The 17,126-nt window shown below is 38.6% G+C and overlaps 1 long non-coding RNA gene across 2 annotated transcripts in view; it reads right to left on the reverse strand.

The window, feature by feature from the left end:
• The window catches only part of LOC150105937 (uncharacterized), a 51,929-nt gene extending 36,558 nt beyond the window's left edge, over positions 1 to 15,371 (reverse strand). For both annotated transcript variants that reach the window (XR_016548411.1, XR_016548412.1), the window contains exon 1: positions 15,230 to 15,371. This is a non-coding gene — a long non-coding RNA (uncharacterized LOC150105937). The remainder of the gene's footprint in view (positions 1 to 15,229) is intronic.
• Positions 15,372 to 17,126: the final 1,755 nt, after the last annotated feature.

Raw genomic sequence — 17,126 nt, forward strand, 5'->3', positions numbered from 1 at the left:
TAAATTAAAACTGGGTATCCTGAGACAACAGATGGCCCCAGTTAAGGAACACCCTTCCACAACGATCACACCTGAAAACATCGATGCAGTGCATGCCAAGATCCTTGATGAGAGCCAAATACCAGCAAAAACATCGTTAAGACTCTGGGATATCCAGGGAATGAGTTGGGGTCATTATGCACCATGCAGAAGCTCTCTCAGTGAAGTGGTTGCCAAATGTTTGAATGCCAACCAAAAGAGAGAATGTGTACTGTCATCTCAAGGGATTTTGGGTCATTTTGAGAAATCAAGTGCAAATTTTTTGGCTCATATTGTGACTGTTGATGAAACATAGCTTCATTACTAAGACCCAGAGACCAAACAACAGTCAATGGAGTGGAGACACAAAGGTTCTCCACGTGACCAAAGAAGTTCCAAATCCAAAAGTCAGTAGGGAAGTTTCTTGCCATTGAAGGAAGTACTGAAGGAAACTGAGTTGAGGCATGTTGCTTTTGTAGGAGAATGCACCTGATCACACTACTCATGAACTCCAACAGACAATACACAACTTGGGTTTTCAATGTCTGCCTCACTCACCCCTATTCGCCAGACCTGGCCCCATCTGACTATTTCCTATTCCCAAATTTAAAGAAACACTTGAAAGGAACAAAATTTACTACAGGTGATGAAGACATATCTGCAGCTGAGGACTGGTTTCTGCAACAAGTGAAAGACTTTTTTCTCAGAGGATTGCAAATGATGCAGCAACATTGTAACAAGTGTATAACACTTCATGGGGGAATATGTAGAATAATGTATAAGTTATGTGGTTCTACCTCAATTCCTTCATGATGATTATCACAACTTTTCAGCACACCTGTATAATACCGAAATCATAGGCTTACGCTCTAACATGGCTTCATTACTATGACCCAGAGACCAAACAATAGTCAATGGAGTGGAGACACAAAAGTTCTCCACACGACCAAAGAAGTTCCATTCAAATCATCTGGTTTCATTAGCTGCAGATTCCTCTCTTATCTGTCCTTTCTAAAAAATGCTATATCTTTTACATTTGATCCAGTTAGTATATCTGCCTCTAAGGGTCAGGTCTTACTAAATATGTACAATCTGAACAAGAACATACATCACAAGGCAACAAACTACCTTTTTGTTCCTGATATTAATGTACAGATATAAGTTATGTAAAAGCTTTTATGTATACTAACCTCTGCAGTCTGCACGATCCAACCAGATGTGATTATTTCTATTTGTATCTAAAGTCTCACTTAAGCAAACATCCTTCACATACAACAAATCTGAACCAGAGAAGTACACCATTATTTCATCACAATCACTTCCATTATGCACACCTGTATCATTAACACAACAGCATAACTCAGTTGCTCTTCTGCATAGATTCACACTCCCATCAATCTAGTTTTCCTGACTCTGTATTAGGTCTTATACCAATTAATAATTTCTCTAGAAATGCATTCACATACAGGCTATCCCTCTTATAAAAATCCATTCTTCTATCAAATTTACTCCATACATTACTCAATCATGACAAGATTTTCAATTACATATTATATTGGTGAGATTATGCCTGGAGAAAATGAGGAGACTAGGGATAATGGAGTTATAATGGATAGGAAGTTGAAGTTCAAAGTTCATATGGCAGAAATTGCAAATGTGACTCAGAGGATAATTGTGATGCTGAAATAAACATTGATGTGAAGGATAAAGTAATTTTACCTCTAACAAGGTCTGGATATGACTACACTTGCCAAATATGAGCAGAATTGGGCTCCTGAGTTCTAAGGAGATAAAGATGTGGAGAGGGTGCAAAGAAGTATGATAAAGATGACATTGGAATCGCAAAATGTTATTATGAAGATAGCTAAGAGTATGTAGACCACTGGTCAACAGTAGAAAGAAGGGAATGATAGAGGCCTATAAACTTCTGAAAGAATGTTACAGGATATCATTTGATGGAAGTTTTCATTATATAGATAGGGATATGACAAGGGGCATTCATGAAAGCTAAGTTTGTGTACAATCAAGAAAGCTATGCAGCCAGATTTTTTTTAATTATCTCACAGTGCAGTGAGTAAACAGTTTCATTATCTATTGTGAATGAGCTTAACCCTCCAACCGGCCAGGACGTATATAGACATGTAGCTAAATCTGGATACGATTCAATACACCTGTTGAAAGAACATGGATAAGTGCAATTTGACTGTTCTGTCCTTTACAAGGTGCGATAATCTTTCACGTTGTAGAGAACACTTAAACAGATTATCTCGCGAAGCTGAGTCTTAGTTCTCTATAACAAGGAAAGCAGTTCCTTGTTTTATGCTGGGCAATTTGATTGTTAGTTATATTAGAGAGGCTAAAAATACAGAAATTATTTTTATTTTCTCATTTTGTTGTACAGTTTATAATACCAGGACAAAATATAAATCCTTGTATGCTCTCTTCACTTAAATACTGTGTTACCTTGGAGAACCAATGTTTAATGTTTTTGTGCTAATTTTGTCATCTCATATCACTAAGTTTTTCAAAATATCATAATCTACTGTTCTTTGCACTTTCACCTTGTTGGTTACCCTGTATAATCGGTCTTTACAAAATGAAATTAATGGTTATTATTTAAATTGATATGTATATATTTTCTGCTAATTTATATATTTTTCCCCAAATTTAAAGTAAGCGATACTTTTGCATATACTCTCTGATACAATATATGTATATATGTGCATGCATCAAATGTGAAATTTCATATTTTCACAATAGAATTGAACTTTATTTCGACTTTGATAGTTTTACCCCCCCCCCCTCGTCCCGCTGCATGATAGAGAGATGCCTGATTGTACTGTTTCCATTTCATCTTTCAAGTAAGTTATTTCACCAAAAAAATTAAAACATAAAAAATCAAATAAAATAATTAAAATATATAAATGATAACGTTAGTTACCTTAGCTACCTTAGTCAGTCACTTTTGGACCCTTTCCAACATCTCTTCATCTTTCTGAAAACCAGGTGACCAAATCTGGGCACAATAGTCCATGTGTGGCCTAATCAAAGCCTTATACAACAGAACAAGAATCTCCCTACTTCTACACATCAGTGCCCTCCACATCATTCCAAAGAAGCATTTGTGTTGTCTTCACAATTTTGGCTATGTGTTCCCTAAATTTTAGATCCTTATCCACTATCACCCCCCAGATCTCTTATTTCCTCCACCTCCGACAATATATCCTCACCAAGCATAAATTCTGCATCACATCTTCATTTTCCAAATTTTAAAACCTTACATTTTGCAACATTGAACTCAAATCCCCATTCCCGTGCCCAATCACTCAATTTATTCAAGTCTTCTTGTAAGGCCACAACATCTCTATTCTTGATGGTTCGTCCCAACTTTGCATCATCTGCAAACAACTGAATATCTCCATCCAAATCTTCACCTATATCATTAACATACAAAAACAGTAATGGCCCTAAAACAGATTCCTGAGGCACTCCGCTAGTGACTTTCCTTTTCCTCGACATCGCTCCCCCATACACAACTTGTTGATATGGGAGAGTGATGTCAGACAGCCAATCTCCAATCCAATGCACCAATCTAATATCCAACCCCCATCCACTCCAGTTTGACAATCAATTTATCATGAGGTACTTTATCAAAAGCCTTTGCGAAATCCAAGTATATCACTGTATCCTTCTCCTCTGTCGGAAGCAGTCACTTTATTGTAATAAGTAAGTAGATTACTAAAACATGACCTCCCTTTAGCAAATCCATGCTATCCATCAAAGATGATACCAATGTTGTCAACCGAACTCTGGATCCTAGTTCTCACAAGCTTCTCCAACAACTTAACCACAACACCTGACACACAGATAGGCCTATAGTTTAATGCTCGAGTTTGATCACCTCCTTTATGAAGTGGCACAATCTTGCTCTCCTTCACTCCTTAGGGACTTGAACGAGTGCAAGACTCGTATTAAAAAAATATGTCAAGACAGGTGTCAACTCCCTGGCACATTCCTTCAGAATATGTGGCGATATATTATCAAGTCCCACAGCCTTATTAACGTCTAGTTAACTCAAGTCCCCTTACACCTCTTGCTCACTTACAGTCACTCTCTCCTCCCCATTATCTACTGCTCTCAATCTCTCCAAGAAGTCACATTCACAAGGTTGAGAGACCTGTATGAACTGCTCATTAAGTATCTCCACCACACATTCCGCAACAGCTGTCTTTATACCATTTTCTCCAATCAATGTCATCCTTCCATAATCATTCTTTCTTTTGCTGGCTACATATCGAAAGAACTCCTTAGGATTCTTTTTGGCTTCATTAGTTAACTGCTGTTCATACCTCTCTTTAGCTATCCTCACCAACCAAGTCTCCCTCCTTGCCTGGTCTTTGTAGGCCTCATGGAATTGGTTATTTCCACTTTGCTTATGCTGCCTCCACAATGCCCTTTTTCTCTGTATCGCATGCTTAATCTCTTTATTCATCCACCTCACACCTACTTTATTTAACCTTCTCACTCTTGGAATATATTTAGACATTGCATCTACTAGATATTTTTTGAAATTCCCCCAAGCTGCATTATTCTCTTTTCCAGCTAACTTCTCATTCCATGTTACACCCACAAGCTGTCTCCTGAGCTCTTCATAATCACCCCCCCCCCCCCTTGTAGTTCCACATATATACCCTTTTCTCACAGAGGTCCTCACACTGCTGGCAACCACCCAGGTAATCACCTCATGGTCACTCTCACCAACTGGTGGATGATTTGACACCTCATTTATAATTACATCCTCTGATGAGATGACCAAATCCAAAACCCTTAATCCTTGCATGCCCTCTGTTACATACTGTCTGAGGTAGTTATCCCTCAAAAACTCAAGAAACTCATTTTCTTTACTTCCAGTCACTATCTCATCATTCCGGTCTATATTACCATAATTAAAATCACCCGTAATGATCACCCTTTTCTTATTTGCTTGGCTAATTTGATTATACATTTCATTATCACCACCACCCACATTTCCTGGTCTATAACAACATCCAACCAAGTATTTGATTCCATTCACCTCTATCTCACACCATACTGCCTCAAAACCACTGGCACTATTTCCCTTTTGCATCTCTACTTTGTATGGACATAACTCTTTCTCTATCATCAATAGCACTCCCCTCTCTTTTTACCCCTTCTATCCTCACGAAATACATCATACCCTTCCATCTCTATTCCTGTCAGGATGTCATCCTCTTCCAACCATGTCTCACTTATTCCAACAATCTTTGGGCGAACAGACGCAATTAATGCAACCATATCTGCCTTGTTTCTTATACTTCTAGCATTTGTATACAAACACAGCAGCTCATTTCTGGATCTACAGATAGTTCCACTGATTGCAAAGGCTGATCTGCGATCATTTCAGGATTGATTATTTATTTTGGCAGATGTGAAACTTATATTTTTGGAAAGAGACACAATAAATTGTGCAGCAAAAAAAACAACAACAAAAAAAAAAAAAAAAAAAAAATCAAATATCCTAGTACAGTAAAGCAAATTCCAAGTACCACAGTACATGTAAAGACAAGTGACTCAAAAGTCCCTCCACCACAGTTAATCTGTTAATGGCTCTAAAATCACCATGCAGGGATTAACGGCAGAGGAGGGTAAATACTTGATAAAAGATAGAATGCTGATGAAGTTTTGATCCATGAAAAATTCTGGGGTTATCTGACTATTTCATCCATATCGGCCAGTAGGAGGGTTAAGAGAAGGTATGTCAGCTGGTGCAGGTGATGTAGTGCCTCCTTCAATGAGCCCATAACTTCCTGAAGGTGTCTGAATAATAATAGTAATTATTATTTTTATTATTACGTGACCCCTCCAAGGAGTACAAAGACTCATCGAGGGAGGGTACCTACTCTCCATCTTCACCACTCAATCCACCAACTACAATACAACGGACTGCAACTACCATCGTCATCTACCGCCCACTAGTATTTTCACACACGATAATAATTCAATCTTCTCACCAAGTCCTCTGAATGAGCACAGTTACTCTAAAACTTTTATGCTTCCATTCTGACATGTCTAGTTGAATTTCCTCTTCAGATTTCGGGTTTCTGATGGCCTTTCTACTTAAGTACTGATATGTGCTCCCGACTGCATTCCTGAACAGAATGAGATAAATAATGACAGAACACAGAGAGAGAAATTATTCAGTATATACAGGGTGTTTCAGATACCCATTACAAACTTATAAGGTATGTAGAGGGGTCTGGGGAGATACGGTTTTAATTAACAACCCATGTCTCCAAACACGGCATTGCAATGGTACAGGTGTTAAAAACATTTCCGAGACTGTGCTGATGTGAGTTCGGCTACTGGTATGGATCAGGCCATTAACATCGGGGGTGGGGGGTATGCGGTGCTGGGGAAAGGATGTTTACGTAATTTTATCATGAACTCTGCCACAACAAATGGGTGATTGGCATACAAATCAAGTGGTTTTGGTAGAGTCACTCACAATCAACAGTTTGAATCAACTCTCAGGTTGAGTTCTTGCTGAAACCATAAAAATGCTCTCCCTAGTGAAAATAATGCAGTGTTGCATTGACACACACCACACTGATGCACAATGGCAAATTACACGAACTAACTATGCCAACATGATGTTAATGTATGGCAAAGCTCAATGCAATGGGAGGGCTGCCTGTTGTTTACACACAGCATTTCCCATATCATCCAACTTCATTGCACATCCTGTTTGCCAATGTGAATCAGCAGTTGCGAAAAACAAGTTCCTTCAATGCCAACAGGCATGACTGTGGAGCTCCAAGGACTCGCTGTACCTCAGACTTCAATGATGAGGAGGTGCTTCACTGATCAGCTCACCATTGGTTGAGCTGATCAGATGGTTGTTGAGAGAATTGGTTGAGCCCAGTGTGTGAACCTTTTCGTACCAGAAAGGTATCAAAAGGTTCACACACTGGGCTCAACCAATTTTACACCGCACATTGGGTTCTTTGGGTGGTTCAGTCAACCTTGTGTGGAAGATCCTCAATTTCCAGAACTGGTGCTCTTCAACAATAAACTGCATTCACTAGGGAAGGCATGTGGAACTGCCAAAACAGCCACTCTATTATATAATGAAACCTGTGCAGTATTCATAACTATAAATTCACAAGTATACCACAGCAATTTAAATTTCATAATATGTAGATATTTCATCTTAAGTATCTTAAGACATCATCAGTACAGTTATTACAAGCAATACTAGTAATTATATTCAAAGGAACAGTTAGTGCACATGCTCACATTGTAATCCCTCTATGAATACAGTAGCATGTTTGAGGAGCCAAAAAAAAAAAAAAAAAAAAAAATTAATTTGGCTGTAATTAAAATTAAAGTAAAATATATCTCATAAGTTTATTTTATGCAATTCATTTCCCAGTCTTCTGGGATAGTGAGACAGTCTTATGGTTCACACTGGGTCTGTGACATAAGGCTTCGGCATTTTCTTTATATAAATGCTCATGTTTATATAAAGATCTATGTAGCAGCTTGGTGTTTTTTCATTGGATCCCATGATTAGGGTTTTCAACTCCATGTTGTGCGAGGCCAGATTTGTGCAGTTTGATAAAAAGGATGTGGTCTTCATGTTCAGAGATGCGTTTACTTATAGATAGATCTTCCTGTTTGTCCGTAGTAGAACATCTTACAAGAACATGGAGCTTTGTATACGCCAGGTAGCATCATAGGTGAGAGTTTAATAAATTTAGTTTAAACCTTTATCCAAGTGTGAGCAAACAAAGTTTGCGCCTGAAAGTATCTTCAGGACTGGGGTAAGGTGGTACAACACCGGGAAACTCGTTGCAAAGGTGGAGTAAGCTTACAACACTCCTATCTCATAATGCAAAACACATCTCCTTGCAGATATGTATAATGTTATGCATTAAGGGGAGGGCCACTACCCAGACTAGTTTCGACCTTTATTGAGGTCTCTTCAGTGGGAGCCAGGCCCGAGTGGAGATACCAGGCATAGGCATTAGCAAGATCATCTCTACCTATAGGAGTTGCCAAACAGTGTGCCACCTTTTTATTAAATTACTCTGGATTTAGAGAGAGATGTTGAAAGTTTATTTTTCACTTGGTTAGACTATAATAAATTTAGTTTAATCCATTATCCAAGTGTGAGCAAACAAAGTTTACACCTGAAAGTATCTTCAGGACAGGGGTAAGGTGGTACAACACCTTACCCCAGTCCTGACTTGCTCCACCGGGCAACTCGTTGCAAAGGTGGAGCAACCTCACAACACTCCTATCTCAGTATCTCCCATAATGCAAAACACATCTCCTTGCAGATATGTATAATGTTATGCATTAAGGGGAGGGCCACTACCCAAACTAAACTTTCATCAGGTGAGAGTTTGTCTTCTGGAGAAGGTAGCAGTGAGTTTGTATTTCTTCATAATTTTTGACAGACATTCCAAGATGCCTTTGATGTATGGTATAGGAGTCCTACAGGCTTCTTCTTGTCTGGATTGATGCGTAGAGAAGTGGCTGATGATTAAATTGTTTTGGATTGTATCCATTTAATAAGGCTGTATCTTTAATAATTTCCAATTCTTGTTTTAAAGATTCTACATGGGGACAAAACTTGTGTGATCTGGATATCTGGATATCAAAGATTTTATGATGCCACATTTTTGAGGCTTGTGTAGCTTAGTGGACGTGGTGCTTGCATCCTCTGCACTTGGTCGCTCAAAGTTAGACTTAAGTTCAAGTCTAGTCACTGACTGGAGGAACGTTTTCTAAGCCTTTCTTTGGCCGGTTCCCAAGTTAGTCGATCTCTGGCATGTGCAAGCAAGTTTTTCCTCCAGAAACTTGGGTTTTTCATCCCATAGACACAAGAAAATCGACCGTAGTACCACATTATTTCAGACTAACATATCTTGTTAGGGTTAGGTACCAAGAGATGGCAGCACTTGTTTGCCAGTCTCTTCATCGGTGGCTGTTATAATTAGTGATAGACATGGGCCAGCAATCTCCGATTGGCTACCAGTGGAGATTGAACTGCCCACTCAGTCTCCAAAAGCTAGATAGGGTTAAAAGGCCTCGCCTACTCCCTATGAGGGAATAGAAAGGCGTTAGCTGATGTTTTTTATTTTTTATTTTTGAGATGGATGATGAGCCGATGAACTGTGAATGTAATGACCTGAAAAAGTTGGTTTACGATAGACAGAAGTGGAACTGGAACCATCTTGCTTTTGTTGGATGTGTATATCAAGAAAGGAGATACATTGTGATGATTCTTTGTCTAGTGTGAATTTGATGCGAGGATGAAAGTTGTTGATCTTATCTAGAAATGAGTGTAGTTCTTGTTCAAAGTGACTCCAGACTGCAAAGATGTCAACATATCAAAGCCATATTTCTGGTTTTAGTGGAACATCTTTTAGGTGTTCCAGAAAAAGGTTGGCTAAGTTCAGTGATAAGGGAGAGCCCGTTGCTGTTCCTTCCTCTTGTTTAAACAGGGGCAACCCTCACATCACTCATCACCATGGATTCCAGAACAAGTTCACCATTAACATGTGGGCAGCATCATTGGTGATAAGTTGATTGGACCATATCTTCTTCCACCACACCTGAACATCCTGTACTTGACATTCCTGCCAGAAACACTGCCACAGCTGTTGGAAAATGTGCCAATGCACATTAGGCAACACGTAGTTTTAACACGATGGTGCACCACCACACTTTTCATGTGATGTCCGATACCACCTCCTCCAAACTTTTGGTGGATGATGGATTGGCAGAGGTGGCCCAGCCTACACATTCACCAGACTCAACTCAATTGGACTTTTTTTTTTTGTTTGGGGACACATGGAGTGTCTTGTGTACAAAATCCATGTGGAGTCAGATTTGTTGGCAAGGATACTGACTGCAGTGGGTGAGATCCAAACCATGCCAGGCATTTTTGAAAGTGTGTGCCAGAACCGGCTACACAGGTGCAATGAATACTGTGATGTTTGTAGTTGCAACTTTGAGCACCTCTTTTAAATGTTTATGAAATTAAAATGTAATTTACCCTGTGTCTGATGTTTATGTTCTTTGTGATGTGTACATGAAATATTTTCGACCTGTCCTGTGCCATTGCAACACTGTGTTTGGGGACAAGGGCCGCTAATCAAACCTATCTATCCTAATTCCCCTACATACCCTAGAAGTTTGTAATGGGTATTCTGAAGTACTTGTGTATATAATAATAATATCTGTATACATCAGGGACATATCTTCAGGGTGTGCTAGGTTGCGCACACCCACGGAATAGCAATTTCACCGAGATTATATTTCATTATTATTCGGGGCAACTCCAAGGAGTCGAAAGACTCATTGAGGGAGGCCGTAACATCATGTCAAGAACAACAATTCGACATTCACACAGTATCTATCATACCTTGCCTTGAACTCATTCACGGTCATAGCACCCACAACACTGGCAGCTTATTCCGCTCATTCACCACTCTCCAAGTAAAAAACCTAGCTCTAACACCCCTGCTAACCACATTCTTGTCCAGCTTCCACATATGGCACCAAGTCCTCTCACCACCAGTCCTATTCTCAAAAATATCTTCTGGATTAATCTTATAGAAATCTTTCAGTAATTTGAATGTCTCAATAATCACCCCTTTTCCACCTATCGAACAATTTTTGCAATCCCAAATTTTAAACCTGCTCTCATAAGGTTCATTCTGCAGACCTGCTATCATCTTGGTCACTTGTCTCTGGATCCTCTCCACCTCCTCCCCATCAAGAAGAAACTCTAGCGCCCATATCTGGGCACAGTAGTCTAGATGGGGTCTTATAAAGGCTCGATATAAAGGAACAATAACTTGTTTGTCTCTGCTTGCTAAAGTATTTTTCAGAAGCCAAGTAATTTGATGAGCTGATTTAGCCACTTTTGCAATGTGCCCTCTAAACTTCAATTCCCTATCCACCAACACTCCCAAATCCCTAGCCTCATCAATCTCCTGGAGTATGGTTCCACCAATGTGATATACTACTGCTAATCTTTTCACCCCAAAATGCATAACCTTACACTTTGCCACATTAAATTGACACCCATTTTCCCTAGCCTAGTCCTCTAAACTACCCAAATCACCCTGCAAAATTTTGACATCCTGTACACTCACAATTGCTCTACCCAACTTTGCATCATCAGCAAACAAGTGAACACTTCCTCTCATATCAATGATATAGGATCCTTTCACACATCATTGATGAACAAATTGAAAAGTAGTGGTCCAAGAGCAGCACACCACTAGTCACAAGCAGTCTTTTGAACTCAACTCCTGAATAAACCACTCTCTGGTATCTCTCCATCAACCACCCTCCTATCCGTCTCACCAACCCTATATCCATCCCCATCTGCTCCAGTTTACTGATTAGAGTTCCATGTGGTATCTTGTCAAAGGCCTTGGCAAGGTCCAGTAGAATCACTGTAAACCCATTACCCTTATCCAGTTCAGCCATCACTGTGTTATAAAACGTGAGCAAGTTACTGAGGCATGATCTATCCTTCACAAAATCATGTTGTCCCCCATACAATATCCCATTTTCATCTATCCAATCCAGTATTCTTTTCTTGACAACAATTCCTGATATGCTAATCGGTCAGTAATTTACAACAGCAGTCTTGGAACCTCCTTTATGCAGTGGAACTGTTTTTCCCTCTTTCCACCCCCTCGGGACTAACCCAGACCCGAGACTCAAATTAAACAAAATGGTCAAGGGTACTGACAATTCTTTAGCCACTTCACATATGACACGAGCTGGTATACCATCGAATCCCACAGATGTATTGACATTGAGGTTTTGCAATAGACTACTCACCTCCACTTCATTCACCACAATTCCCATATAATCTATTGGTTCATTCATTTCTGCAATGTCACCACCTGGATGATATATTCTTGCAAAGTGCTCCCTCAGTAACTCAATTATATCAACTGATTCGGTTACCTCCCTACCATTGGCATTCTTTAAAATCATTCTGCCATATACATTTTTTCTTTTACTTGCAACATATCTAAAAAACTGTTTAGAATTCTCTTTAGCCTGCATAGCCAATCTTGTTTCGTAATCCTTGGTTCCTTTGTTACCACACTCGTTACCCTTCTGGCCTGCGCTTTATACCGTTCATGTGTTTGCCGGTCACCTCTCTCCTTAAATTCCCACCATAGTTGTTTCTTTTTTTTTGCAGCTCAAGCTTAATGGTGTTATTCATCCATTTAACCCCTACTTGATTTATTATTCGGACTCTAGGTATACAGTCAGTCATTGCCATGGCACTGAACCAATCAAACTCCTAAGCTTGTCATACTTACCAGCCCGATAATTCCACACGTACCCTGTCTTAATTGTAAATTCCACACCTTTAGCCACCTCCCAAGTCAAGACCCTATGATCACTCTCACCAATTGGTGGCAATGTGGTCATATTAGTTACAGCCAAATCCTGAGATGCAATTACTAGGTCAAGCACTCTCTGACCCCTAGTATTTTCCATTACATGCTGTCGCAGATAGTTATCCCTTAATAACCACATAAAATCCAATTCCTTCCTCCCGTGTGTCCTCTCCTCACCCCAATCAATGCTACCATAGTTGATATCTCCCATGATAATTACTCTCCTTCCACTCATTTCTTCTATTTGCTTGTGCATACTATCTCCACCATCTTTTCCATCACCTGGTCTATAGCAGCACCCAATTGTATATTTTGTTCTGCTAGCCATAATCTCACACCAAATGGCCTGTGCTCTTTTCTCTATCCTACAATTCAACTTCTATTCCCCTTGGCAACAGCTCATCAGCTATCATCAACAATACTCCTCCCCCCATTTTATTCTTCCTGTCATTCCTGAACACACTATACCCATCACATTCAATCCCACTAGCTATATCATCTACAGTCAGCCATGTTTCACTAATGCTAATAACCTGTGGTCTGGAAGTGCCAACCAAGGCCAAAAATTCTTCCTTCTTGTTCCTAATACACCTAGCATTAGTGTACATGAATTGCAGACCCCCATTAGCCCCATCCCTACCTTGATGCTTTATACTAACTATTCCATTCTGATTTGTTGTCCTTATTCGCTAGGGCAGATTTTTGCATTTATTCTCGTTAAAGACTCTCCTAATTGATTACTGGCTTCATGTGATTCCTAAAATTAAACAAAATATTCCAATGCTTCATGAAGAGGAGACATTTCAATGTGAAAACATTGTATCACATTCGTATTAATAGTCCAGATGTGCAGTCACAAATATGGACATCTCTGGGCCCTTTAAACAGATGGCACAGCATAGCAAATTCTTAGCATTCCAGTGGTTTTAAACAGCACAGAAGGTGAGGCAGGGCATGTGCTGAGACAATAGTGGCTATGACTGCTTACTGTGTGAAGCAATCCAATTGAATGTTGTCATCTGTCATGAGTTGTTGTTTTCTGAGTTTCATCTGTTTTGCATACATGAAGTATGAACTGACATGTTTATGACACTGATACAGACAAGCTTTTAATATATATTTATAATTTTCTATAAATAATTTATAACTTTTTGTCCAAACATTGTTGACAATGTACTGAATTGTCCTGTTTTTTGCCAGAGCTTTCATGGATTATATGACTACAGTTAAAGGAGGTTGGAACCTTGTGTATAAGTAAGTAAAATGAGTTATTTTATCCTTTATTTTATATGACTGATACATACATACATACATATATACACATACATACATATATACATATATATATATATACATATATATACATATATATATATATTGAATAATTTGAATAAATACTGAATAATTTCTCTCTTTTGTCATTGCTTATATCTCATTCTGTTCAGGAATGCCATCAGGAGTGTATATATATATATATATATATTTATGCAAACAAACACACACAATCACTCCGAGAGAACAATTTTCCAGTCAGATAACTGAAGCAAAACTACATGCTGTGCCAGAAGTGAGCTGACACACTAACCCATTCAAGGATCAGTTAATTGGTTAAGGTTCATTCATCTGGACGAATAAATGGGAGATGACACCTGCATACATAATAAATATATAAATGCCATTTAGAACCACATATTTCATTATCAGGGGTAAAGGATTAAAATAAGAATATTTGTCTTAATCCTTTATCCAAGCCTTAACAAATTTTGCACGTGGAGCATCTTTACAACTGGTCACCTTGTATACAAGGTGACCAGTTGTAAAGATGCAAACTTTCACAAAAATTTGCATTTAGAAGCTGATAAAGGGATCCCACACCCACCCACAAGCAGCACGAAATTTCAAGTTCTTGGTAAGAAAACGTGTCGAACTGCCTTGGTAGATCTTGACATTCGCTAGCATTTCATAATAGTTCAGTAAATCTTATAGGAACAGCCATTAAGATAAAATTTTCCTCGATATCCAATACAGCAAATATTCTTAGATCATTGATAAAGAATAACCAACACGTTACTCAATATTATACTTATTATTATTACGGGCAACTCCAGGGAGTCCTTAGGCTCATCGAGAGAGGCCCCAAATCATGTTCATCACAACTATTCGACATTCACACAGTATCTATCATACCTTGCCTGAAATTCATTCACTGTCACAGCACCCACTACAGACTCTGGCAGCTTATTCCGCTCATTCAGCACTCTAAAAGTAAAGATCTCAGCTCTAACACCCTTACTAACCACACTCTTGCCCAGCTTCCATGGATAATATGCTAATCATTTCTGTCAGAATTTTTAAAGCTAGAGAATTCTCAGGTTCACATCACCTATTAGTGGGGAATATAAAATATGTAATTTTTCTCATTATGGAATGTTAACGAGAGCTAACCAGAAAGAATAGTCTGTAAATAGTACATTAAAAAAAAAAAAAAATTAGAAATGTGTTCCTCAAATGTATGTTTCTTTCATTGTGTTACCAATCTACTAGGTTCAGGAATACAGTAAGAAATGGAGATTAAGGCTTAGATTTCTCAGATATAAAATCTGCTGACGTATTAGTAAGGTAATGCTAGGGAAGAACGCATATCCTCTATATTCCAATATGATATGATAATTCGGATTGCTTGATCTCATTTTACTTACAGTTCTTTTAAATTAAGAACTTAAAGTTCTTAAGATTTTACTTACAGTTCAAAAAAATGTATCACTCTAGAAGCGAAAGCAGAAGAAAACCAATACTTAAACAAAATATGCTATTTGCGCACTATTACACATAAAACAAACACATCTTACTTCCAGAATTATCATGCAGGAATTCAACAAATATCAGTTAATTCCTACTTACACCGAAAGAGGTCTTCATATGATTAAAAAAATATTCACCTAAACATAATCAATTAAAAAAAAAAAAAAGAAAGAAAGAAACGAAAAGTTCAATCACATCACGACAGATATAATAAATATGATAAATTCAATTCAAATTCTATTCTGTTTAAATGCAGATTCAATTAAAATAATGACAAATTCAATTCAGTTCAAATTTAAATTTAATTGAGAGGATTATAGGATTGATACGGAAGAAATATTTCAGTACATTAATAATGTGAAGAAAACTAAAGGTCATCCCTGGAAGATGAGTAAGAGAGTGATTAGCAAGGGAGTGAGGACTAGATTTTTTTTCTCGAAGTGTGGGGAATGAGTGGAATAGATTATCAGAGTCACTGGTGTGCTTTATTGGTGAATGCTTTCAAGGAAAAACACGATGGCTATTTTATTGTATTGATAACTGATAATTAATGTCCTTGAAATCGACCTCCTGCTATGAATCTATGGACTACATGGAGGTGGTCATATTTAAAAATAATAAAATAAATTCGTTGACTCCTTCAATTTTCTCATAGGGAGAAGGCAAGACCCTTTAAGTTCTATCTAGCTTTCGGAGACTGAGGGGACTGTTCTGAGGGATGACTGTATATTTCTCGACTTACGTCCGTTCGCGTTACGTCCGTTCGAAGATACATCCGTGATCCCATAAAGGAATAAATAACATTTTCGACTATACTTTCCAACAAGACGCAAGCGAGCGTAAAGTAAGAAGGTTTCTATTTATCAGGATGCAGTGCTGATAAATAGAAATGCAGTGGAACAGCACATTCAGTGGCAACATCCCTCGGGAAGTATCTTCGACGGTTCTTGTGTTAATTTTGTGTTTGACAAATAGGTTATTCGTGTATTCATCCTTAAATATTTCGTGATATTTTGTGCAACATGGCTCCTACACTCCCAATCAAAAAACCTAGTGAAGAATCACAGAAAAAGAGGCGAGCAATTGATCTTGAAACGAAGTTGCAAGTTATAAAGCAATATGAAGCTAAGCTAGTCATGCACATGACTTCGGATGGTCTCATTCTACAGTGACAACCATTTGAAAAATAAGGATAAAATTGCAGAGGCTGTAAAACGATCTGCTTCCATTTAATCGACGATAGTGACGAAGCAACGAAAAGGTTCTATCGATGATATGGAAAAGCTACTTGCGTCATGGATAATGGACTTAAATCAAAAGCGCATACCCCCTTAGCACTATGACCATAACCACTAAGGCACTAAGTCTCTTCAACATTTTAAAGAAGAAAGCAGGACCCATTACGACTACGAATTCAACGCTTCTTCTGGTTGCTTCATCAGATTTAATCAGTGTTTTGCGCTGCATAATATATTATTATTATTATATTATTACTTGACACCTCCGGGAGTCCAAGGACTCATCGAGGGAGGGCACCTACTCTACAGCTGTCTCCACCATTCAATCTACAACGATCCGCAACTACACCAACGCCATCTACCGCCAACCACTACCACTACTATTTTCACAGACAATCACAAACATCAATGCACACGGTGGGATTCGAACCCACAGCCTTTTGGCTGGAGAGCGTATACGCTAACCACTCGGCCAACCAGGCCGATAATATGAAGATGTATGGCGAATCTTCAACTGCTGAAGAGAAGGCTTCCTGGAGAAATTGGATAAAATTATTACGGAGAAAAGTTATTTGACACTAATATGGATGAGACTTCCGTC

The sequence above is a fragment of the Typopeltis vanoorti genome, chromosome 6, assembly GCF_054136105.1.
Source record: "Typopeltis vanoorti isolate ZY-2024b chromosome 6, IOZ_Tvanoo_1.0, whole genome shotgun sequence".
Taxonomy (NCBI): Eukaryota; Metazoa; Arthropoda; class Arachnida; order Uropygi; family Thelyphonidae; genus Typopeltis; species Typopeltis vanoorti.